This window comes from Saccopteryx leptura, chromosome 5 (genome assembly GCF_036850995.1).
Source record: "Saccopteryx leptura isolate mSacLep1 chromosome 5, mSacLep1_pri_phased_curated, whole genome shotgun sequence".
Classification (NCBI taxonomy): Eukaryota; Metazoa; Chordata; class Mammalia; order Chiroptera; family Emballonuridae; genus Saccopteryx; species Saccopteryx leptura.
Genome location: NC_089507.1, coordinates 104,020,492 through 104,044,584, shown reverse-complemented (window position 1 = coordinate 104,044,584; position 24,093 = coordinate 104,020,492). Strand labels below are relative to the sequence as shown.

The 24,093-nt window shown below is 40.2% G+C and overlaps 1 protein-coding gene and 1 pseudogene across 1 annotated transcript in view; one reads left to right on the top strand and one right to left on the bottom strand.

Moving 5' to 3' along the window:
• The window catches only part of FAM107B (family with sequence similarity 107 member B), a 247,216-nt gene that overhangs the window by 35,227 nt on the left and 187,896 nt on the right, over positions 1-24,093 (top strand). The gene's annotated exons all lie outside the window — the stretch shown is intronic.
• Positions 19,074-21,439, bottom strand: LOC136405812 (cold shock domain-containing protein E1 pseudogene; annotated as a pseudogene).

The following is a 24,093-nucleotide window of genomic DNA, read 5'->3' as shown; positions in this document are numbered from 1 at the left end:
TATTCACTCCTCCTTCTGTGCCTCCTTCCATTTGAACCCCTCTTGAGTTTTGCCTTTTCCAGAAAGTCATATATTTGGAATCATAGTGTGCAGCTTTCAGCTTTTCAATATTGGTGTCTTTTACTTAGTGATATCCATTTAAGTTCTTTCAATGTCTTATTCCCTCTCTCCCCCCCTCCCTCCTTTCCTTTCTTCCTTCTTTCCTTTCTTCCTCTTTCCTTCCTTACTTCCTTTCTTTCTTTTGTGTGAGAGAGAAAGAGAGAAAAGAGTGAGAGATCAGAAACATCAACTCAGAGTTGCTCACTTTTGTTGTTCATTGATTGCTTCTCATACATGACTTGACCAGGGGGCACCAGCTGAACCAGTGACCTCTTGCTCAAGTCAGCAGCCTTGGGCTCAAGTCAGTAACCTTTGGGCTTAAGCTAGCTACCATGTGATCATGTCAATAATCTCACACTCAAGCTGGTGACCCCGTTGCTCAAGCTAGTGAGCTTGCACTCAAGCTGGATGAGCCCGCATTTGAACCTGGGACTATTCACTGCACCACCACTGGTTAGGCTTTTCCATGTCTTTTCATGCCTTGGTCATTAATTTATTTTTATACCTAAATGATATACCACTGTGTGGGTGTACTACAGTCTATCTATTTGCCTATTAAAGCAAATTTTGGTTATTTCCAATTTGGGGCAATCATAAATAAAGCTGCCATAGATATTAATGTGCAGGTTTTTATGTGAATATAAGTTTTTAATTCATTTGGGTAAACACCTAAGAGCATGACTGTTGCATAGAATGGTAAGACAATGGTTAGCTTTGTAGAAAGCTACCAAACTGTCCCCCCAAATTGTCTGTACCATTCTACATTCCCACCAGTAATGAATGAGTTCTTGTTGTCCCACATCCTAGTCATATTTGATGGTGTCTGTTTTGGATTTTAGCCATTTAGCTGAATAGTCCAAGAGACAGACTAACTTTAGGGATAGCTGGATGTCAAATGATGTCATCAAGACTGTCAGGATCTTTTCTTTCATCTCTTAGATTTCCTTTCCCCTGGGTCAGCTCTGTTATCTTTCAGGGATTTACTTTGTGATTTCTCTTAATGGCTCTAGGATTACATGCCCACAACTCCAAGTTTAGCATAAGAGGAAAACCTCTTTCCTAGTCAATCTAGAAGTCCTAGAACTTGAACTGTATGTCCATCCTTGAAACAATCCTTGCAACCTGAAGAATGAATTCTTTTTCTTTCATTTATTCATAGTGAGCACCTACTATATGCCAGGCATTGTTCTAGGCATTGATGATGATTGGTCAGGCCCAGTCACATGCCCCAGGGGTAAAATCTATTTGCTACCTGAACTTCATGAACTGAACCAAGGAGGTCAGTTTCTCCAAGGTGCTGTTGCCAGATGAGAGCTGGATGAGTCCTGGATGTTGGGCAGGCAAATCCATTACTGGGTCTGCCTACAGAGCCTGTCTTTCATGGTGGGTGGCTATAGTTCTATGTCCTGGATCACTCACTTTCTCCAAATCCAACTATTTCTTGGGTCCTTTCTGGTCAGATCCTGAGGTTGAACACCGTAGGGGTGACACACCTGTCATTAAGAAGTGGAGCCTCTTTCTCTTCCCTTTGAATCTGAGCTGCTCTGTGATTGCTTTTACTAATAAGGTATGGTGGAAGTGACACTATTCCACTCTGGGCATATCCTCTAAGAGAACTGGCAGCTTTCATCTGGGTTTTTAGCAGCCACCTGCCATGTTAAAAGTATGAATACTCTAAGGCCACAATCCCGGGAGAAGTCTAAGCCACAAGAGGAGGCCAGGTGGTGAGAAGCCACACGGAGAGTCTCCAGACATGCAGATGAGGAAGGATATCCTCCAGTACCATCCCTCTTAGCTGATATACATGAATCAGAGTTAAACAGCCCAGCCAAGTTATTTCCAAATTTCTGACCCACAAAACTGTGAACAAAATTAAGTAGTTGCTTTAAACCACTAGTTTTGGGGTTACTTGTTACACAGCAATAATATTCAGAACAGATAGCAGTTAGTATGACAACAAAATCAACTAAAATTTAGTATACCAACCCATTCGACCCAAATTGTTTGCTACTTTTAATATCTGGATATCTTGCATTCACTAGTCCAACAGGCAGTCCTCCAGGTGCTGCTGGCCTAATTTTGTAATTACTTCTTAACCTCCTTTTTCAGATGGTGTGTGACATGCTTCAGGCTACCCAGAAATAGGCTACCACGGGAATCTCTTGGGAATATTTTGGGACTGAAAGGGCCCTGAGAGACATCTCATTTAACAGATAACATCTAAAGAGACCTAAAGCGATTAAGGGGCATGATTGCTGCTGGAAGACAGAGCTTGGCCTGGAACCCAAGATGACCATCGCTTTCACCACTTATCTGTACAAATGCATGGACTCAAGGGTGGTGTGGATAAAGCCAACTTTACTTTGAAATCCACTTTGTCTTTTCCCTAACTCCCACTCCCAACAATTCTAATTGCTTTACCTTATCTAATTAAGGACTATTTTTAAACAACCTGGGCTCTGGAGTCAGATGTGGATTCAGGTCCAAATTCAGTCATTTATTACTTTTGTAATAAGTTACTTACATTTCCTATGTTTCAGCTTCCTTAGCTGTGTAATGGAGAAATCTTCCTCCCTGGTGTACATTTGTATGTATGAATATTGTTAAATGCCAGTGAGGGCTTGTAAGTAACTTGTTTCTCACAAAGCTGGCATATGGTAAATGTTCCACAATGGTGACACTACCTGCTGCTCAGTGTCATGGGAACTGAATAAGGAGAGATAAAGCTTTTGTCCAATAACAGGTTTCATTCCAAGATATTCAGCATGCTTACGACATCACCATCAGTTGGTGGGGTCAATCACATTTTCAGATAGAGAAAAAAGATAAACTGAGCTGACTCTGGTCTAAATAAAGCCAACGAGCTAGTTGGAGAGAGCAGTGCCCCATGGGGATAGACTGGCCTATTGGCCTGGGGAGCATTTTAAGACCATTAGGGAAGATAAATTTATCTTAGACTATTTCCTGGTGAAAGTAAAATGCTTTTTTTCTGATAAAAGAAGCACTTTTCTTCATTCTTCTCGCTCTCCTACTTCCCTTTTCTCTCAATATCATCCCGACACTGTGATGTATGAATAAGAGGGAAATCATATGAGCAAAACAAAAGGGCCTACTATAAAGCAGAGATGAACAGAGTCTCTCTGCTTTTGCTCAGCACCCTGATGAGGTCTCTGGCTCCATCATACTCTGGGAATTTCTCTGGGCTCATTGCCTTTTTTTGCCTCCTTTATTACTCCTTCCCTTATTTCTGTCCTTCTGTGGGTTCACAGGACTTCACACTCCTCACTCTTCCTCAGGCAGTGAGATCCTTCCCCAGGCTACCAACAAGGCCACCTGGTGCTACTTTCCGGTCTGACTGCTGGGAAATGATATTTTCAAGGCCCCAGTGAGTTCTTCTGCAGCTTCAGGCCACAACATCCACTCTATTCTACTGGCAGTTTTTCCCATTGCATTCATTAAGGTCTATTTTTAGTTGACCCTTTCAAAATTACAGCATTGACCATCCTGAAATAACACTGCATGCTTGTGCATGGAAACAAATCCCAGTAATAGTTACCTTTGGCTGGAGTTAAAATAAATTTTTAGCAATGACCAGTTAATGACTTATGATATTATGATGTTTGTACTTAGTAAAGGTTTTTAGTGTATCTTGAACTTTTAAAAATATAGCATTGATTTATACAGACAGTGCAGGAGAATTGAGTCATAATGTTTTTGTTTTTTTTTGTAGCAAACTTACTGTGCTTATGTTAAGTATTGTTCAATTTAGTGCAATTGGAACTTAAGAATATACATGAGGACAGAATCTTAATTGTGTCTGTAAGAAAGCTATCCCAAACAGTTTGGCTTATCCCTTAAATGGGAGGCTGGGGGTGGAAGGGAGAACTAACCGTATCCTCAGAGACCTGCTGAAAATAGGTTTACAAATTTACATAAAGATATGATTTCTTTTCACTTCCAGAATTAACATGGTTGAATGAGTTTTAAATTCTATCATTAATTCATTTAATTATTTTATTATTTATTTATCTTGTTTTATTTATCCTTGCATTAATTAATCCATTCATTCATTCAACAAACATTTACTAATTAGTGCCAAGCACTGTGCTACATAAATTAAGTTTATAAAGGAAAACTCAGTCACACTGCTGAACCATTGGCAGGGCAACTGTTAAGTCTGAGCACTTCCTCAGTTATTTTTTCCCCCATTTCTGAATAGGTTTTCAACATAGTCTGGATATAAATGTTCTTCTACTGTGCCAAGACCTCCAGCCCCACCCCAACCACATTTTCTCCCCACATAGCTTCTTCCCTTTGCTACCCAGTGGGGATTCTGACCTGTATCACTTCCAGCGTCCTCTTGCCAATGTCCTCAATAACATCACTTCCTGTACAAAGTCTGCATCCACCTGTCAGACTTATAACTTGAATCTGCTCTCTCCGGTTCTACAAGTGAGCTTCAGAGGAATTCTGGGGGATGTTGCATTTGGACCCCTGCTGTCACTGAAGTCATACATTTATTCTGTATACCAGGCACAGTATAAGCCTGGGTGTGGAGGTCAACGGGCAGTGCTCCCTGTCCTTGTGCGCATATGTTCTTGTGTGGAAACACACGATAAATAAATAAATAAAGAAAGGAATAAATAAAAATATCAGGTAGTCATAATTTCCCTGCAGAGAATTAAACTACATTGTTGTGAAAGCCAGTGACCAAATGGCTATACAAGATCAGGTGTTCAGGGAAGACCTCTTAGATATGGTGAATTCTGGGTTGAGATCTGAGAGAGTAGAAGGAGCTAGTTACACAAAGATCAGAGGAATAGCTTTCTCAGCTGAAGCGAGTAACTCATGCCAGTGCCCTGGGAATGAGCTTGGTGTAAGGAAGTCCAGAGGTAGCGGGAGCACCATGTATCAGAGATAAAGTTTCAGAGGCAGGTAGAAGCCAGATGAAAAACAGGACTTTGTAAGCCAGGAAAGGAGTTTGGATTTTATTAGAAATTTGAAGGAAGGTTTTAAGCAAGCAAATAATATGATATATTTGATTTACAGTACTAAAACCTTGGCTGCTATGGAGAGAGGAATTAAGGAGGTCAAAAGTGGAAGCAAGGAGACATTTGGGAGGTCATTTCAGTAGCACTGAAATAGGGTGATGGTGACATAAAGAGGAGGTTAGTAGGAATGTTAGAGGTAGACAAATTCAGATTACATCTTTTTTTTTTCACAGAGAGAGTCAGAGAGAGGGATAGACAGAGTTAGACAGGAAAGGAGAGATGAAAAGCATCAATCATTAGTTTTTCGTTGTGCAGTGACAACTTAGTTGTTCATTGATTGCTTTCCCATATGTGCCTTGCCTGCGGGCCTTCAGCAGACCGAGTAACCCCTTGCTAGAGTCAGCGACCTTGGGCCCAAGCTGGTGAGCTTTTGCTCAAACCAGATGAGCCTTCGCTCAAGCTGGCGCCCTCAGGGTCTCGAACCTGGGTCCTCGGCATCCCAGTCCGACGCTCTATCCACTGCGCCACCGCCTGGTCAGACCAGATTACATCTTGAAGTCAAAAGAACTCACAGATGAGCGAATGGTGGTGGCATAGAAGGCAAGATAACACAGATTTAGAGCTAGAAAATTAAGTGGGTTGTGATGCCATTTACACATGTGGGAAATTCAAGAAAGAGAAGTTTTGAAGGGAAATGTCAAGGACCTCCCATGATTCAGTAGTTCATTAATTTCACTTCTAATACCCAACAGAATAGCCACCAAAAGACATGCATGAGAGTGTTCCTAGCAGCTTTATTTAGAATAACCCAAATGTAGGTGACCTAAATGCTTATCAATGGATAAATAAGTTGTGATATACTTATACAAAGATTTTACTATCATTCTTACTATCAGTTGCTATTTATTTTCTACTTGTTTGCTCTTTAAAACTAGTACTTAAAAGTTAAAGTGATGGCCCTGGCCAGTTGGCTCAGTGGTAGAGCATTGGCTGGCATGTGGATGTTCTGGGTTCAATTTCTGGTCAGGGCACACAGGAGAAGCGATTATTTGCTTCTCCACCTTCCCCTTCCCCCCCCCCCTTCTTTCTCTTTTTCTCATCCTCTCCCACAGCCATGGCTTGATTGGTTAGAGCACATCACTCCGGGCACTGAGGATGGCTCTATAGAGCCTCTGCCTAAAAATAACTCAGTTACCAGCATGGCCCCAGGTGGGCAAAGCACGGGCCCCAGACAAGGGTTGTCAGGTGGATCCCAGTCAGGGCATGTGCAGGAGTCTTTCTATCTCCCCTCCTCTCACTTGGAAAAGAAGAAAATATAAAATAAAATAAAATAAAATAAAATAAAAAGTTAAAGTGGTGCTTACAGTGTTTTTCATAGGCAATTAATAAAACTATTTTAAAATTATTTATAATCCACTTTATTTTATTTTATTTTTTTTAGGTGAGAGGAGGGGAGATAGTGAGACAGACCACTGCATGCAACCCAATCGGGATCCACCAGCATCTAGGGTCAATGCTTGAGTACCAAGCTATTTTTAGCACCCGAAGCTGATGCACTCCAACGGAGCTATACTCACCTCCAGGAGCTATACTCTAACCAATTGAGCCACTGGCTGGTGTGGGGGAGGGCAGTATGAAAGAGAGAGAGAAGGAGGAGAGGGAGGGAGAGAGAAGCAGATGGTTGCTTTTCCTGTGTGTCCTGACCAGGAATCAAACCTGAGATGTCCATATGCCGGGCCTACAATCAATTTTAAACTCAGGTTTTTGGTATGGATAAGGTATAAAACTAAAAGAAGTGAGAATTATAAGGAGACTGAGTGGACAAACAGAAAGGGCATAGGGCCAGGAGTTATGCAACCAATGTTTTTATTCAGTTTTGCCTCTCTCTTGATATGATAACTTGGCTTGATCACTTCCCTTTTATGAGCCTCTTTCTTTCTTTCTTTCTTTTTCTTTCTCTCTTTCTCTCTCTCTCTCTCTCTCTCTCTCTCTCTTTCTTTCTTTTAAAGATTTTATTTATTGATTTTATAGATAGAGAGAGAGAGAGATAGAAGGGTGGGGGAAGAGCAGGAAGCATCAACTCATAGTAGTTGCTCCTCGTATGTGCATTGACCAGGCAAGTCCTTTATTTCAAACCAGCAACCTCAGCATTCTAGGTCAACACTCTATCCACTGTGCCACTATAGGTCAGGCTATGGGCCCTTTTCTTGATTTAAAAACTAGGGAATAAGGCCCTGGCCGGTTGGCTCAGCGGTAGAGCGTTGGCCTGGTGTGTAGAAGTCCCGGGTTCGATTCCCGGCCGGGGCACACAGGAGAAGCGCCCATCTGCTTCTCCACCGCTCCCCCTCTCCTTCCTCTCTGTCTCTCTCTTCCTCTCCTGCAGCCGAGGCTCCAGTGGAGCAAAGATGGCCCGGGCGCTGGGGATGGCTGCTTGGCCTCTGCCCCAGGCGCTGGAGTGGCTCTGGTCGCAGCAGGGCGACGCCCCGGAGGGGCAGAGCATCGCCCCCTGGTGGGCAGAACATCCCCCCCTGGTGGGCGTGCCGGTGGATCCCGGTGGGGCACATGCGGGAGTCTGTCTGGCTGTCTCTCCCCGTTTCTAGCTTCAGAAAAGTACAAAAAACCCCACAAAAAACTAGGGAATAAACTTGATGGTCTTGCAGGTCCCTTTTCACTTGTCCATTTTAAGGCTGATTATCATAGTCTACTATAATGCTTTGCCAAAGACAATTCTTTTAAAAAAATTTTTTTAATTTTTAGCAAGAGAGTGAGAGATAGAGATAGAGAGAGAGTCAGGAAGGCAGAGAGATGAGAAGCATCAACTTGTAGTTGAGGCACTTTAGTTGTTCATTGATTGCTTCTTATACATGCCTTGACTGGGGGGATCCAGCTGAGTCAGTGACCCCTTGCTCAAACGACTTACCTTTGGGCTCAGGACAGTGTCCATGGATCATGTCTAGGATTCCATGCTCAAGCTGGTGACTCTGCACACAAGCTAGTGAGTCCATGCTCAAGCCAGCAACCTTGGGGTTTTGAACCTGACGTCATCAGCATCCAAAGTCGATGCTCTATCAACTGTGCCACCACCTGGTCAGGCCAAAAGGAGTTTTTTAAGGACTTCCATCTTTTCTGTCTACCCTCTTTCCCCATTGCTTCTACTCCAGATGCCATAACTAAAACCTGTTGTAGTATTTTATGAGAGTTAACCTATAATCATGCTTTACTTTCCTCATAGTGTCCTATAACAATAAAATATAATAATTTATAATAGCAGTTGGGGGAAATTATAGAGAAATATGCAAAAATTAAGTGTGAATATTACTACATTTCCCAGGAAAGAGACGCTAGAATCCTAGTAAAGCTGGATGACCACATATCCATCAAAGTTCACTATGAATAGTACTCCGGTCCATGTTCTGCCTCAGAGAAGCTTGGCAGAACATTGGCCACCCTTCTGCTTTAAACCGTTTGGAAAAGAGTCTTCTCAGTCTTCCTAAATAATGCATTCCAATGTCTTATCCCCTTGTAAGTAGGTATTTTTTCCTGGAATCAGTTTATAGCACACTGTCTTTTACCCCAAATTTTCTTGCTAATCTTTTGATGATAGATTTCCCCCAAATGGACCTGGAATTCAAGCCTTTTTTCCTTTACTAAAGAGACAGACATCCTGAGGGATCATTTAACCACCTTTCACCCTGCTTCTCGTCAAGGTCACCCCTAAATAATTCCAACAGATGTGTATCTGGACCATCACGAAAGGCCATCAGATATTGGGGGGATGAATTCAACTTATTTTTCCCACCAGCATGCACAGGACTTCAGAAGTACTGAACACTGAAATACAACCCAATTTTGCAATACAAGCTCAAAACAGCAGGTGGATGACATCTTGCAGGAGACCAGCCTGTGCGGCAGCCAATACTGACTGGCTCACGTCTGAGCTGATTTGGCAGGCTAGACTGGCACAGATGGGCTTCCGTGTGCCAAAAGGGGAGATGAGGTATATTCATTTGTTTTCTGTGAGGGATTTGAAAAGCTGCATCCACTGAATTTTACTACCAAGGTACTGGCCAGATGAACTATTTAAAAGCACAGATCTGTAAAAAAAATGCCAAGGGCAGTATTAAATCTGTAGACCCAAGTTGTCATTCAGCTTGAGCAATGAAGACAGGTCCTAACATTTGAGGTACATTTCCTACTAATTCTTAATAATCACTTTTACAATCATTTAGTAGATCATCTAATTCCCTCTCTGTGTTGATATGCCTATGTAAGAAAAGTGTAATTGGGCTATGTTTTGGGTCTGACAATGTTAGTGTCTGTGGTGCTCCAACTTATTACCATGGAAACCTATTAGCTTAACCTTTAACTCACTCTCCCCACCCCCCAAGGCTTATAAATTAATGATACAATGGATTTTTGATCCTGTGTATGGCAGGACATTTTCATTTCTTCTCTTTTTTATCTTAACATTTAAATCTCATTACAAATTAATTAGTGATGTTTTCAGTGAAGAAGAGCATACTGACTCTAAGTTTAAGTGTGTGTATTTGAACAAATCTAGTCCATTTATTTGAGTCAATGGCTCAAATGATGACAGCATTGGTTTAGTACCAGTTGCCTTTGCCAAAGTCTTATATATAACCACCAGGAGACCAAAAACTCTTTAAAGGGACTGTGATAGTTAATTTTATGTGTCATCTTAACTGGATCAGGGCATGCTGCAATATCTGGTATTATTTTTGCCACTTTGCAAAAAAGGCCACTTATTAGGACTCCAGAAAGTGAGATGACATCTAGTAGATGACAAAGTTATCACTGAAAACAGCTCTTCAGACTCCTGGCCTAATCAATATTTTCCCATGACAGCACTGCCTCCCTGACAAATTGACGAATTCTCCACCTCCAGGGAAGACTGGTTCATAGAGTGGAGAAATAGATGCAATCCATTTCCTTGTTGTTGCTCATGGGGTGTTCAGAATGTAGTCAATACCTGCTGAGTGCTAGCTATTGTAAGAAAAGGAGCCAAGAAAATCAATAGTATGATTGAGATGGTATATAAAGGGTGGTTACAGTCAGGTAATCATGCAATTTACCACAGAAACTGAGGCATTTTTGAGAGTGAAAGGTGTCATTGATAATAATTACATGGGGACAGCAGGAGTAAACTAGAACTAGCACAGGGAAACCTGATGTCTGGTCACCTTAGATATAACAGGATTAAAGGAGAGTAATATGGTAAAAACAGAGGAGCATATATGCTGAGAAATAAATTTGAAAGGGGGGTAAAATTATTGATTTAATTCCTCCCCTTCCCCTACCGGACTGAGAACTCCATAAGGGAAGGCATACTCTCTGCCTTATTTTTTCAGCACCTAGCATCCAACAGGTGCTTAATAAATGAATCAATCGACTGATATTTGGGTAGCATTACTTACATTTTGGATTTTCTCTTGAACATGCTCTTGAAAAGGAGCATGTTCAAAACAAAGTTGGAAGTGAGTATAAGTAGTGTTATATGATGACTGAATACTTTAAGAGCATCTGTGTCCTTATTAGCTCATTATTTCTGCAAGCTTGTCTGCGATTCAGTTTTGCAAATAAATCACCATGCATTAAGAGGAATAGGACCTCCCAACCCAATATTCTAGTCTATAAGAATATATCAGGGTGGCGAAGCTTTTGACAAAGAGAAGGAATGTATTTCTCGAGGCCCACAGTGATGAATAGCCCACATAAATTACCTCTGCTGGCCCAGCAGGGCTTCTGTCCACTTGGAATCAATACCCTGCGTGGTTCTCTTCTTCTTTCCCCTTCATTTTTATTTAGTGTGTTTTGTCTTTATATTTCTTGCTGATTTTACTTTCAAGTTATGACTTCTACCACTGACAATGAAAAAGAAATACATACAGGCCCTGGACAACTGGTTCAGTGGTAGAGCTCAGCCTGGCATGTGGATGTCCCAGGTTTGATTCCTAGTCAGGGCACACAGGAGAAGCAACCATCTGCTTCTCCATCCTTCCCCTCTTCTTTCTCTTTCTCTCTTCCCTTCCCGCACCATGGCTTAATTGATTCGAGCGCGTTGATCAGGGCATTGAGGCTGGAACCTCCACCTCAGGCACTAAAAATGGCTCTGTTGCAAGAACAGCCCGAGATGGGCAGAGCATCGGCCCCAGACGGTGATTGCCGAGTGGATCCCAGTCAGGACGCGTGTGAGGATTTGTCTCTCTGTCTCCCCTCCTCTCAGTTAGAAAAAAGAAGAAGAAAAGAAACACATACATGCACACACACACAACACACATATACAGCATACACTGAAAACCACACTTCTGAAGAAATAAATAACCAAAACAGGAGAAAGATAATTGTTGGCTGTTCTTTAACAAATTTGGTGGATTGCAGTAAATTTGTTCAATGGAAAATCTTTGGCTAAAGAGAACAGTGCAAGTGAAACTGATCTTAAGGATTCCAAGCTGTGGCTTTGAGTCTAGATCTGAGACCATCAGCTAGCTTACCAATGTTGTGTTACCTGGAAATTCAGTTTCTTTTACTCTTGGGTTATTCAATAGACTTTCTTGCTCCATAACTATATGAGGATGGGTCAGCAGTGAATGAAAGAGAGAGAGAATGTGAGCATCAATGATGACTGACGATAGAGGTTGCCAATGACTGAAAAGCTTAGTATGGTTTTCTTTCTTTTGTTCAGATTTTTTTTTTTAATTCAGTGAGAGGAGGGGAGGCAGAGGGACAGATTCCCACATAAGCCCTGACTGGGATCTACCTGGCAAGTGCACTGGAAGCGATGCTCTGCCCATCTGGGGTGTTGCTCCATTGCTCAGCAACTAAGCTCTTCTTAATGCCTGAGGCAGAGGCCATGGAGACACGTACAACACCTGAGGCCAACTTGCTCCAATTGAGCCATTGGCTGCAGAAGGAAGAGAGAGAGAGAGAGAGCGAGAAGAAAGAGGGTTGGGTAGAGTAGCAGATTGGTGCTTCTCCTGTGTGCCCTGACCAGGAATCAAACCTGGGAAATCCACATGCCAGGCCAACGCTCTACCACTGAGCCCATCAGCCAGGGCACTTTTGTTTGGAATTTAAGAGTTTCCTAGAGGGTATTTCATCTTTCATCTGCTTAGGGCTTTTATATTTACCTCAAACTTCTTGAAATCACTTTATGAGCTTCTCACTTAAAAATAGGAGTGAGGTGGGCTGCTAAAGCATGGAGATTCAGCTAAAACTTTGAGTGTCTATTTTAGTGTGGGCTCCCCCAGAAGTGTCAGGAAGAGAGTGGGGAAGTGATCCAAAGAAAGGAAAGCAGTTATTAAGTTAGCTACCACAGGGGACAACTGGGGCTTAATACAACAGGGAAACTCTAGGAAGTGTGTAAGATACACAATTCAGCATGATCCCTTTGAGAGCTGAGGGAGCTGGGGTATGTGTACGCCATCTCCCAAGAGTTATCAGATGAGGGCTGCTACTGAAAGGTGTTAATTCCCTGGTGTTTCTGGACTGCTGCATCTCAGGCTATAGTCTTCCTTAGTTTTAAAACCCCTATGGCACAGATGCAGTTACTGACAGTTGGAAGTCCCAGTTGGAACCCACTGTCACAGTTAAGATCTAAGAGACATAGTTCGGGCACTGTAACCAAAGCCTAAAGTATGACTGTGCTATTTCTGGAAAACACATATCTGTTATTGACAATTAGAGAGTGACCAGAGTTTAGAGAACCCCTTTATAGCCTGACCTGTGGTGGCGCAGTGGATAAAGTGTTGACCTGGAACGCAGAGGTCGCCGGTTTGAAACCCTGTGCTTGCCAAGTCAAGGCACATATGGGAGTTGATGCTTCTTGCTTCTCCCCCCACTCTAAAATGAATAAATAAAGACATAATTTAAAAAAAGAGAGAACCCCTTTATGGGAGAAGGCACAAGTGAGTAAGTGATCATTTGAGAGTCATTTAGTCTGTCCTTTGGGTCAGTACCTACTGTGTAGGGTCAAGTCATTTGCACAAAGTTGGCTGTTCTAGCTGCCAGGCATGTAGACATAGTTTCTGGGTGTGGGGAGCATGACACTATTGTCCTTAATTCTGGAATATTACCTCCCAAAAACTATCCCCAGAGATTCAACAAACAGCTGTCCTTCCAGTTTGGTTCCATGCTGTCCAATAGTCCCTGCCCCCCTCACCATGAGGAGACAATGAAAAAATGGTCATCGCAAACCAGGGGGCAGGTCCTCATCAGACACTGGATCTGTGGACACCTTGATCTTGAACTTCCCAGCCTCTAGATCTGTGAGGAATAAAACTTTGTTGTTTAAGCCATGCAGTCTATGGTGAATTTGTTATAGTAGCCCAAAATGACTAAGACAGGAGCTTTGATTTAACATATAATTCATAGTAAAAGATATTCTGTACTTCATAAACCTTGCTTTTTGAGTAGTAAATCTCCATCTTACTCTCTTCGTCCATCTTTCTTTAAGTGTCTTTAAGTGTATCCAATTTCAAGGCTCTAGCTTCTAGAACATCCAGCCAAGCTCAATGTGTCTGGGTCTATAGGGAGCTAGATATTACTGAGGCCCCGAGATTCTCAACTATTTCTGCAAGGCTTGTGGGCTTACACACACAAAGGCCCACACAAAGGCATATGGCCCTCAGATGCTGTTTCCCCCTACCACCCCAGCTGAGTTTATTTTCATAGTAATCTAAATCATATGCTTCTATTTCATTCATACCATATTCCTAACAATATTATTTCCTTGCAGCCTTTTGAAGTTATAAGAGGCTTGCGGATAGATTCTCCAAATGTATATCTTTGGGCTTTCATTCTCAAACTAGTTTTAGAAATGTCCATGCTTCATTCTCTCACAGTGACTTTGGAAGAAAAGAGAGCTGAGTCTGTGTGTGTTTGAGGCCTGGGGACTTCTCTATTCTTCAGGTGCAGGTGAGCCCTTGTCATCGCATTTCCCCCTCCGTCTTCTCCCTATCTTCATTTCACTATTACCCAGCTCCTGGGAATTTGTGTGAAGACTTGGGACTGATTTTTCCTTCTGGGAGGATTCTAGTCAAAGTTTTTCATCACAGAGAACACTCTCCTCCTACAGATGTAAAGTGAACACATGCTCCAGACAATTTTTAGAGTTGATCTAAAAATTCACAGTGGATCTGGTGTTCTGTGAATTAGATAAACTATCTGAATATATGGAATATATACAAAAACTAGGTTAGTACCTTTCTGTGAGTGCTTTGAGATGGGGGACTGTATCTTATTAACCTTTATTCTACTGTAGTCAGACAATGCCTGACATACTGCAGATACTTGATGTTTAAAGAATGAGCAGATTACTACTCACTACACAAGAGATACATATAAACATATGACTATACATACATATTCATGTTGTGCTTATTCATTAATCTTTCAAATTCACATGACCTGATAAATCCAAGTTCTAAAGTGAATCAATGTGGATATTTTTTAACTTTTTCTCTCCCAAATGCTGCAATGGACTGAATGTCTATGTCCACCAAAATTCATATATATTGAAATCTGATGTCTAAGGTGATGAGCTTAAGAGGTAGGGTAATTTGCACAGTGATTAGGTCATGGGGCTGACCGCTTATTTATTTTGTTGTCAGTTTCTTTTGCTGTGAAGAAGCTTTTTGGTTTGATATAGTCCCATTTATTTATTTTTGCTTTTAGTTCCCTTGCTGTTGGAGTCAAATTCATAAATTATTCTCTATGGCGAAGGATCATGATTTTGTACCTGTTTTCTTTTACATAATTTATTGTTTCAGATCTTATATTTAGCTTTTTAATCCATTTTGAATTAATTTTTGTTCAGGAGAACAAACTGTAATAAAATTTTATTCTTTTGCATGTGGCTTTCCAATTTCCAGCACCATTTATTGAAGAAGTTTCTTTTCTCCATTGTGTATTTTGTCAAAGATTATTTGTCCATATATACATGGTTTTATTTCTGGGCTCTCGGTTCTGTTCCATTGGTTTGTATGTCTGTTTTTCTCCCAATACCATTCTGTTTTGATTATCGTGGCTCTGTTGTATAATTTGAAGTCAGATAGTGTGATACTTCCAGCTCCATTCTTTCTTCTCAGGCTTGCTTTGGCTATTTAGTTTTTTATTGTTCCATACAAACCTGGTGATTTTTGGTTCTATTTTTTTAGAAAATGACATTGGGATTTTAATGAGGATTGCATTAAGTTGGATTATATGGCCATATTACCTATGTTGATTCTTCTTGTTCATGAACATGAAATATTTTTCATTTCATTGTGACTTTTTCAATTTCTTTTAATAATGCTTTGTAGTTTTCAGTATATAGTTTTCAGTATATAGAGTTGTTATGTAGTTTTCACATCCTTTATTAAGTTTATTCCTAGATATTTTATTTTTTGTTGTTGCAATTGTAAAGGAAATTGTCTTTTTGAGTTCATTTTCCCAAGTTTCATTGTTGATGTATAAGAAAGCAATAGACTTTTGTATATTGATTTTGTATCCTGTGAGTTTACTGTGTTGGTTTATTGTTTCCAATAGGTTTTTGGTGGAGTCTGGGGTTTTCTATATACAGGATTATGTAATCTGCAAAAAATGATACTTTTACTTCTTCTATAGCAATAGGGGTGTCTTTTATTTCTTCTTTTGCCTAATAGCTCTGAATAAATCTTCCAGAACCATGTTGAATAAAGGTGGAGAGAGTGGGCAGCCTTGTCTTGTTCCTGATTTTAGAGGAAAAGCTTTCATTTTTTCACCATTTAGTATGATATTAGTTGATGGTTTGTGATATATAGCCTTTATTATGTTGAAATACTTTTCTTCTATACCCTTTCTATTGAGTGTTTTAAAAATAAAAGGATGTTGTATCTTATCAAATGCCTTTTCTGTATCTATTGATAGAATTGTATAATTTTTGTTCTTTGTTTTGTTGATACGGGGTATTATATTGATCGATTTACACATGTTGAACCATCCTTGTGGTCCTGGAACGAACACCACTTGATTGTGATGTATTATTTTTTTAATGTATTGTTGCAGTATTTGATTTGTTAGTATTTTGTTTAGAATTTTTGCATCTGTATTCATTAGAGATATTGGTCTGTAGTGTGTGTGTGTGTGTGTGTGTGTGTGTGTGTGTGTGTGTGTGGTGTCCTAGCCAGGTTTTTGTATCAGGGTTATATTGGCCTCATAAAATGTATTAGGAAATATTGCTTCTTCTTTACTTTTTTGGAAGACTTTGAGAAGGATAGGTACAAAATGTTTAAATGTTTGGTAGAATTTACTAGTATAGCCATCTGGCCTTGGACCTTTATCTTTGGGGAAGTTTTTGATAGTTGTTTCTGTTCCCTCCCTGCATTGGGGTTATTTAGGTTTTCCACTTCTTTGTGGCTCAGCCAAGGAAGATTGATTAGTTCCAGGAACTTATCCATTTCTTCTAGGTTGTTAAATTTGGTGTTATATAATCTTTCATAGTAATCTAGTATAATCCTTTGTATATCTATGATATCTGTGGTAATTTCTCTTCTTTCATTTTGGGTTTTATTTATATGAGTCCTTTCTCGTTTTCCTTAGTAATCTAGCCAGGGATTTGTCAATTTTTTTTATCTTTTCCAAGAACTAGCTCTATGTTGCATAAATTTTTTCTACAGTTTTTTTTGTTGTTGTTGTTCTTTAGCATTTAGTTCTGCTCTAATTTTACTATTTCTTTTCTTCTGCTGATTTTGGGTTGCCTTTGTTCTTCTTTTTCTAGTTCTTTAAGATGTGACTTAGATTTTTTACATGAGAACTCTCTTGTTTCTTTTTTTTAAAATTTTATTTATTCATTTTAGATAAGAGAGAGAAAGGGGGAGAGAGAGACAGAGAGGGAGAGAGAGGAGAGAGAGACAGAGAGAGAAGGTGGGGAGGAGCTGGAAGCATCAACTCCCATATGTGCCTTGACCAGGCAAGCCCAGGGTTTTGAACCGGCGACCTCAGCATTTCCAGGTCGACACTTTATCCACTGTGCCACCACAGGTCAGGCTCTTGTTTCTTGATATAAGCCTGGAATGACATAAACTTCCTTTTCATTACTACTTTTACTGCATCCCAGAAATTTTGATGTCATGTTGTCATTTTCATTTTTCTGTATATGTCCTTTTTTTGTGTGACAGAGAGAGAGAGAGAGAGAGAGAGAGAGAGAGAGAGAGATGAGAGAGGGACAGATAGGTACAGACAGACAGGAAGGGAAACAGATGGGAAGCATCAGTTCTTCCTTGTGGCACCTTAGATGTTCACTGATTGCTTTCTCATATGTGTCTTGACCAGGGCCTACAGCAGAGCAAGTGAACCCTTGCTCAAGCCAACAACCTTTGGGCTCAAGTCAGCGACCATGGGGTCATGTCTATAATATCACGCTCAAGACAGCAATCCCACACCCAAGCTGGTGAGACCTGCACTTAAGCCGAATGAGCCCATGCTCAGCCAGTGACCTCAGGGTTTTCAATCTGAGTTCTCTGCATCCTAGTCTGATGCTCTATCCACCCCTATTGGTCAGGCTGTCTGTATATATCTTTTGATCTCTGCTTTTATTTCTTCTTTGATCCAATCATTTTTAGAAGTATATTGTTTAAGTTCCACATTTTTGTGGGTTTCTTTACTTTTTTCCAATAGAATTCTAATTTCAAAGGTCAGAAAATATGCTGGGTGTAAGTTCAATCTTCCTGAAATTTTTTTTTCAGGCATAACTTTTTTATTATTATTTTTGTTTTATTTTAAATCAGTAAAAGAAACTGGGTCCTAGAGCTGCAATGATCTAAGCAGCAGCAAGTTTGTGCATTCATCTTTTTGTTTAAATATGTTTAAATTACCACACTGCTGGCACATCTCATTTGCATAAAATTCTGCACCATACATACTAATTATAGTAAATTTACCCTCCCATCCCAGGGGGAAAAAAATAACTATTCTGGAAGATAATTTTTATTGAAATCTAACCAAACTTTGTTAAATGGACTCGATTATAAATGATAGAAAAAATAACATTTTAACATTTGGCCATCAACTTCAGAAATGCTTTGCTTACACAAATTTTTGTAATTTTTAATATAGTGTACCCTCATATGGTCCTCAGAATTAAAGCATAATGAACAGGAAAGAAAAGGAAAAGAATGTAACTGAATGCTAAGGCAGGATATCTTGCCAGAAGTAATGAAGGTAGAATATATACTAAATATCAAGTGCAGAATTTCATAGGGCCAACAAGGTAACAGTCTATATTTTTCACTTACATAGGCAAGTGAATTTTGCAATTACCAGTTGCGTTAAATGCACCAAATAAAGCTCCTAAAATTGATACTACAAGGAGCCACCTTAAGTTTTCCAGGCTGTAATTGTGCATAATTTTAAAATGATTTTCTTAAATTTATTTATTTTTTAAAACATAACACGAGGAAGATGTAAGGCCCTGGCCGGTTGGCTCAGTGGTAGAGCGTCGGCCTGGCGTGCGGAAGTCCTGGGTTCAATTCCCGGCCAGGGCACACAGGAGAAGCGTCCATCTGCTTCTCCACCCCTCCCCCTCTCCTTCCTCTCTGTATCTCTCTTCCCCTCCCACAGCCAAGGCTCCATTGGAGCAAAGATGGCCTGGGCGCTGGGGATGGCTCCATGGCCTCTGCCTCAGGTGCTAGAGTGGCTCTGGTTGTAACAGAGCAACGTCCCGGATGGGCAGAGCATCGCCCCCTGGTGGGCGTGCTGGGTGAATCCCAGTCGGGCGCATGTGGGAATCTGTCTGACTGCCTCCCCGTTTCCAGCTTCAGAAAACAAACAAACAACAACAAAAAAAAACATAACATGAGGAAGGTGTTAAAACTGGTGTAATAGCTCAAGAGAATAAGTATTCCAGATTGAATTTGGGGAGGGATAAAGAGGGAGATTTTCAGAACCCTTCACCAGAATCCCCCCAACTTGATCATAATGGATTAATAATGTGCTTTGTGGATGTGGTTAGTCAATAACACCAGCCTGATGGATCTTTCTTTCTGCACCAAATCCCATTGAGTTATCTGGTGCTGTTGGCTGACAAAGAACCATTAAGCAAGGAGCACTAGCATCATCCAGGGAGCTGTTCTTTAAGTGATTGACCAATCTATCAGGTCATGGAGCTGCAACAGCCTTGGGACCCTCGCAGACTGGCCAAACATTACCAGTGCTGCACTTGCCAGTGCGCTGATTAAGAATCACTGAGAATTCTACCTCATCTCCAGCCTGAAGCTCAATGCCATCCTGAACTTCTTTCACATGGAAAAAGAGCTTCTGGCTATCTCGTACTTCATAGTTAATGAAGCCAAACTGATTTTTCACACACTCCACAGTGGCCCTATGCAGAGGTGTGATGTTGTAGGCCAATAGTTTGTGCATTTTGGCCCAGGACACACAATTGGAATTTGATACACTCCCCTTTCTGCAGGCAATCCCCTTTGTTGACCATTCCAATTTTGCCAAATGGATAGACCTCACCTTTTGTATCCCTTCATCCACGATCTCAATCATTCTTTGGTACTCAGTTTGTGTTGGATCAACACTCCTCAAGGGGCAAATAACTTTACCAGAGTAGATGGTGGGATCGGCTTCTTCAGTAATGCTATTTACCAAGTGTGTTTTGTTGACTTTTTCTGCACTGACTTTGTTGCCTTTGCCTTTGGACAAGCTGTATTTGACCATGTCCCCCAGTTCTAGGCTATCGACATCACCAGAGAATTCACTGTAATAAAAAAATACTTCTTTATCCTGATTGGCTATTTCAATAAATCCAAAATTATCCTTCAGAGTTGCCACCTAACCCAAGAGCCTCTTGGAGTTAGAATTACAACCTAAAAGTTGCACCCAGGTTACAAACTGCTGTCCAGGCCTCTGTTTGTCATTAATACTAAATTCAACCTTATCCTCTATTTGAGAAGTAGATCCATCCACATTCTTGGCTTGAAAAGCAATAGTCAATTTCACCCCACAGTCATCATAAGCAATAATACCATGCTCAGCCTCCTTTTTCTTGCCTTTGTTTGGGTTAGTGGTTTTCGAATTGGAAAAAGTGGCTTCTTTTTCTACAGTGCCCAAAAAGTGATGATCTGGGAATGGAACAAAACCATGCCCTTGGGAAGTTTTCTAATTCTAATAGCATGATTTCTTTGGGCAGAGAGCATATCAGAATCTACAGTAAACTCTACTTCATCTGCAGTGTGGAGCTGGTTTACATCCAGAATCTTACTGTGGTAGAAGAACATATGAGCATCACGGTCCACACACTTGATGAATCCAAAACCATCTCTCATAACAGCAATTATATCCATTTCTCTGGCTCCATTGGTGAACTGAAATATATTTGATAGAATTTCCATATTGGTTGCTCATTTCAATTTGTCCAATATTAAACCTAACATGGTCACTTTCCAACAGGGTCACCTTGGATTTTGTATCTTTGTCTCCAAAGGGAAGTTCTTTAGAAATCACAAAGTCAACTTTGTGGCAATGGGTCATTCTGGTTTTCACTGGGTATTTTTGGAATAACTTTGGTTACAGTTCCTTCAAAATGTTCAATGCTGATATCTTCAAAAATGATGTTTCCTTGAGGCAAAGGTCTGACATCTGTTGCAACTTCTTTACCATTTCTCTCCTTGATTGTAAATTCCATATCATCTCCAGGTTGTAAGGCCTCTAAGTCACCCTTAAATGCACTATAGTGAAAGAATATCTCTTTTATAACATCACCTCTTTCAATAGAGCCAAATGCCTCCTTCAACATGGCACAAACGACTCCCTTGCAGCAAGTCTCTTTCTTTTTCAACAACATAATGTTTTGAGCACTTAAAGCACCAGTATGCTTATTGTTATCAATTACAAAGTTTATTTTATCTCCAGTAGCCAGCTGAACATTCCACATCGTCAGAGATGTAAGTCAGATAAAACACTTCTGCATTAACATTTGTAGCATACAGTTTCTGTTGGACTCTGACTGGGGCAGCTGGAGATTTACTCTCTAAGTTGTGAGGAACAGCACACACAACTTGTCCATCCATTTGGTCTTCAGGAAGGATTTCTGATTTTATCTTCACCGGTTTGACAACAATGAGTTTCCCAGTCCTCCGGTCAGATGATACTTCAAATTCAACATCATCTCCTACTTTTAAGTCTTGCAGGTTGCCATTATACTGTGAACAGTGGAGGAAAAGTCTAGCTTGATGTTCCGAACACTGAATAAATCCATAAGAGGTTAGCACTTTTTCAATAACCCTGGTTTCACACAGTGTTGCTGAAGTATCATTAGGGTACACATTGTGTCCATTGCTGTGGGGAAGGTTTGAATCGAAGTTCATCTTGCAGTGATATTCAAATATTGCACTTTCAGTAGTATTTGCTGATTCTTCTTCTTCAGCACATGTTTCAAAGGATGAAAGTTGCTAGAAAGAACAAAGGATAGAGACTTTGTTCACACATATCATAGCTGAAAACTTCCCTCAATTAAGGCAGGAAAACATCTCACATGTTCAAGATGCACAGAGAACTCCATTAAAGAGAAACCCAAAGAAATCAACACCAATACACATCATAATTAAAATACCAAAGCTAAGTAATAAAGAGAAAATATTAAAAGCTGCTCAAGAAAAAAAGACTATCACCTACAAAGGAGCCCTCATAAGGATGACTTCTGACTTCTCAACAGAAACACTTGAGGCCAGAAGGGAATGGCAAGAAATAATCAAAGTAATGCAGAACAAGAGCCTACAACCAAGACTACTTTATCCAGCAAAGGCTATCATTTAAAATTGAAGGCGAAATAAAAAGCTTTCCAGACAAAAAAAAAACAAAAAAAAACTCAAGGAATTCACTACAACCAAACCAAGGCTGCAAGAAATGCTAAGGGACCTGTTGTAAACAGATCAAAGGAGAAAAAGAATATAGCAAAAGAGGAATACAGTTTTAAAGAATAAAATGGCAATAAACAATTACATATTGATAATAACCTTAAATGTAAATGGATTAAATGATCCGATCAAAAGACATAGGGTAGCTGCGTGGATAAGAAAACAGAACCCATACATATGCTGTCTACAAGAGACACACCTTAAATCAAAAGATGCACATAGACTGAAGATAAAAGGATGGAAAAAAATATTTCACACAAATGGAAATGAAAAAAAAAAGCTGGGGTAGCAATACTTATATCAGACAAAATGGACTTTAAAACAAAGACTATAGTTAGAGATAAAGAAGGTCATTACATAATGATAAAGGGAGCAATCCAACAGGAAGATATAACCGTTATAAATATCTACGCACCTAATATAGGAGCACCTAAATATATAAAGCAGACTTTGATGAATTTAAAGGGTTAGATCAACAGCAATACTATAATAGTAGGAGATTTCAATATGCCATTAACATCATTAGATAGATCCTCAAGAAAGAAAATTAACAAAGAAACAGCAGATTAAAGGACACACTAGATCAACTCAATTTAATAGATATCTTCAGAACCTTTCACCCTAAAACAGCAGAATATACATTCTTTTCAAGTCCTCATGGTATATTCTCTAGAATAGACCACATGTTAGGTCACAAAATCGGTCTCAACAAATTTAAGAAGATTGAAACCATATCGAGCACTTTCTCTGATCACAATGGCATGAAACTAAAATCAACCACAACAGAAAAATTGAAAAATACTCAAACGCTTGGAAACTAAATAGCATGTTATTAAATAATGAATGGGTAAACAATGAGATCAAAGAAGAAATTAAAAAATTTCTAGAAACAAACGATAATGAGCATACATCAACTCAAAATTTATGGGACACAGCAAAAGCAGTCCTGAAAGGGAAGTTCATAGCATTACAGGCATAACTCAAGAAGCTAGAAAAAGCTCAAATAAACAACTTGACCCTACATCTAAAAGAACTAGAAAAATAACAGCAAGTAAAGCCCCAAGCTAGTAGAAGGAAGGAAATAATAAAGATCAGAGCAGAAATAAATGACATAGAGGCTAAAGAAACAATACAGAGGATCAATGGAACCAGGAGCTGGTTCTTTGAAAAGGTAAACAAGATTGATGAACCTTTAACCAGACTCACCAAGAAAAAAAGAAAGAGAACTCAAATAAATAAAATTAGAAACAAGAGTGGAGAAATAACAACTGACACAACAGAAATACAAAATATTGTAAGAAAATACTATAAAGAACTATATGCCAAAAAACTAGACAACCTAGATGAAATGGATAAATTCCTTGAAACATATAATCTTCCAAAAATTAATCTGGAAGAATCAGAAAACCTAAACAGACCAATTACAACAAATGAGATTGAAACAGTTATCAAAAAACTCCCAACAAAAAAAAGTCCTGGGCCTGATGGGTTTACAAGTGAATTCTACCAACTATTCAAAGAAGAACTAACTCCTATCCTTCTCAAGCTATTTCAAAAAATTCAAGAGGAAGGAAGACTTCCAAGCTCCTTTTATGAGGCTAGCATAATACTGATTCCAAAACCAGGCAAAGACAACACAAAGAAAGAAAATTATAGGCCAATATCCCTGAAGAATTTAGATGCAAAAATCTTCAACAAAATATTAGCCAACCGGCCCTGGCCGTTTGGCTCAGCGGTAGAGCGTTGGCCTGGCGTGAGGGGGACCTGGGTTCGATTCCTGGCCAAGGCACATAGGAGAAGCGCCCATTTGCTTCTCCACCCCCACCTCCTTCCTCTCTGTCTCTCTCTTCCCCTCCCACAGCCAAGGCTCCATTGGAGCAAAGATGGCCCAGGCGCTAGAGTGGCTCTGGTCGTGGCAGAGCGACGCCCCAGAGGGGCAGAGCATCGCCCCCTGGTGGGCAGAGCGTCGCCCCTGGTGGGCGTGCCGGGTGGATCCCGGTCGGGCACATGCGGGAGTCTGTCTGATTGTCTCTTCTGTTTCCAGCTTCAGAAAAAAAATATATATATTAGCAAACCGGATCCAGCAATATATGAAAAAAAACATA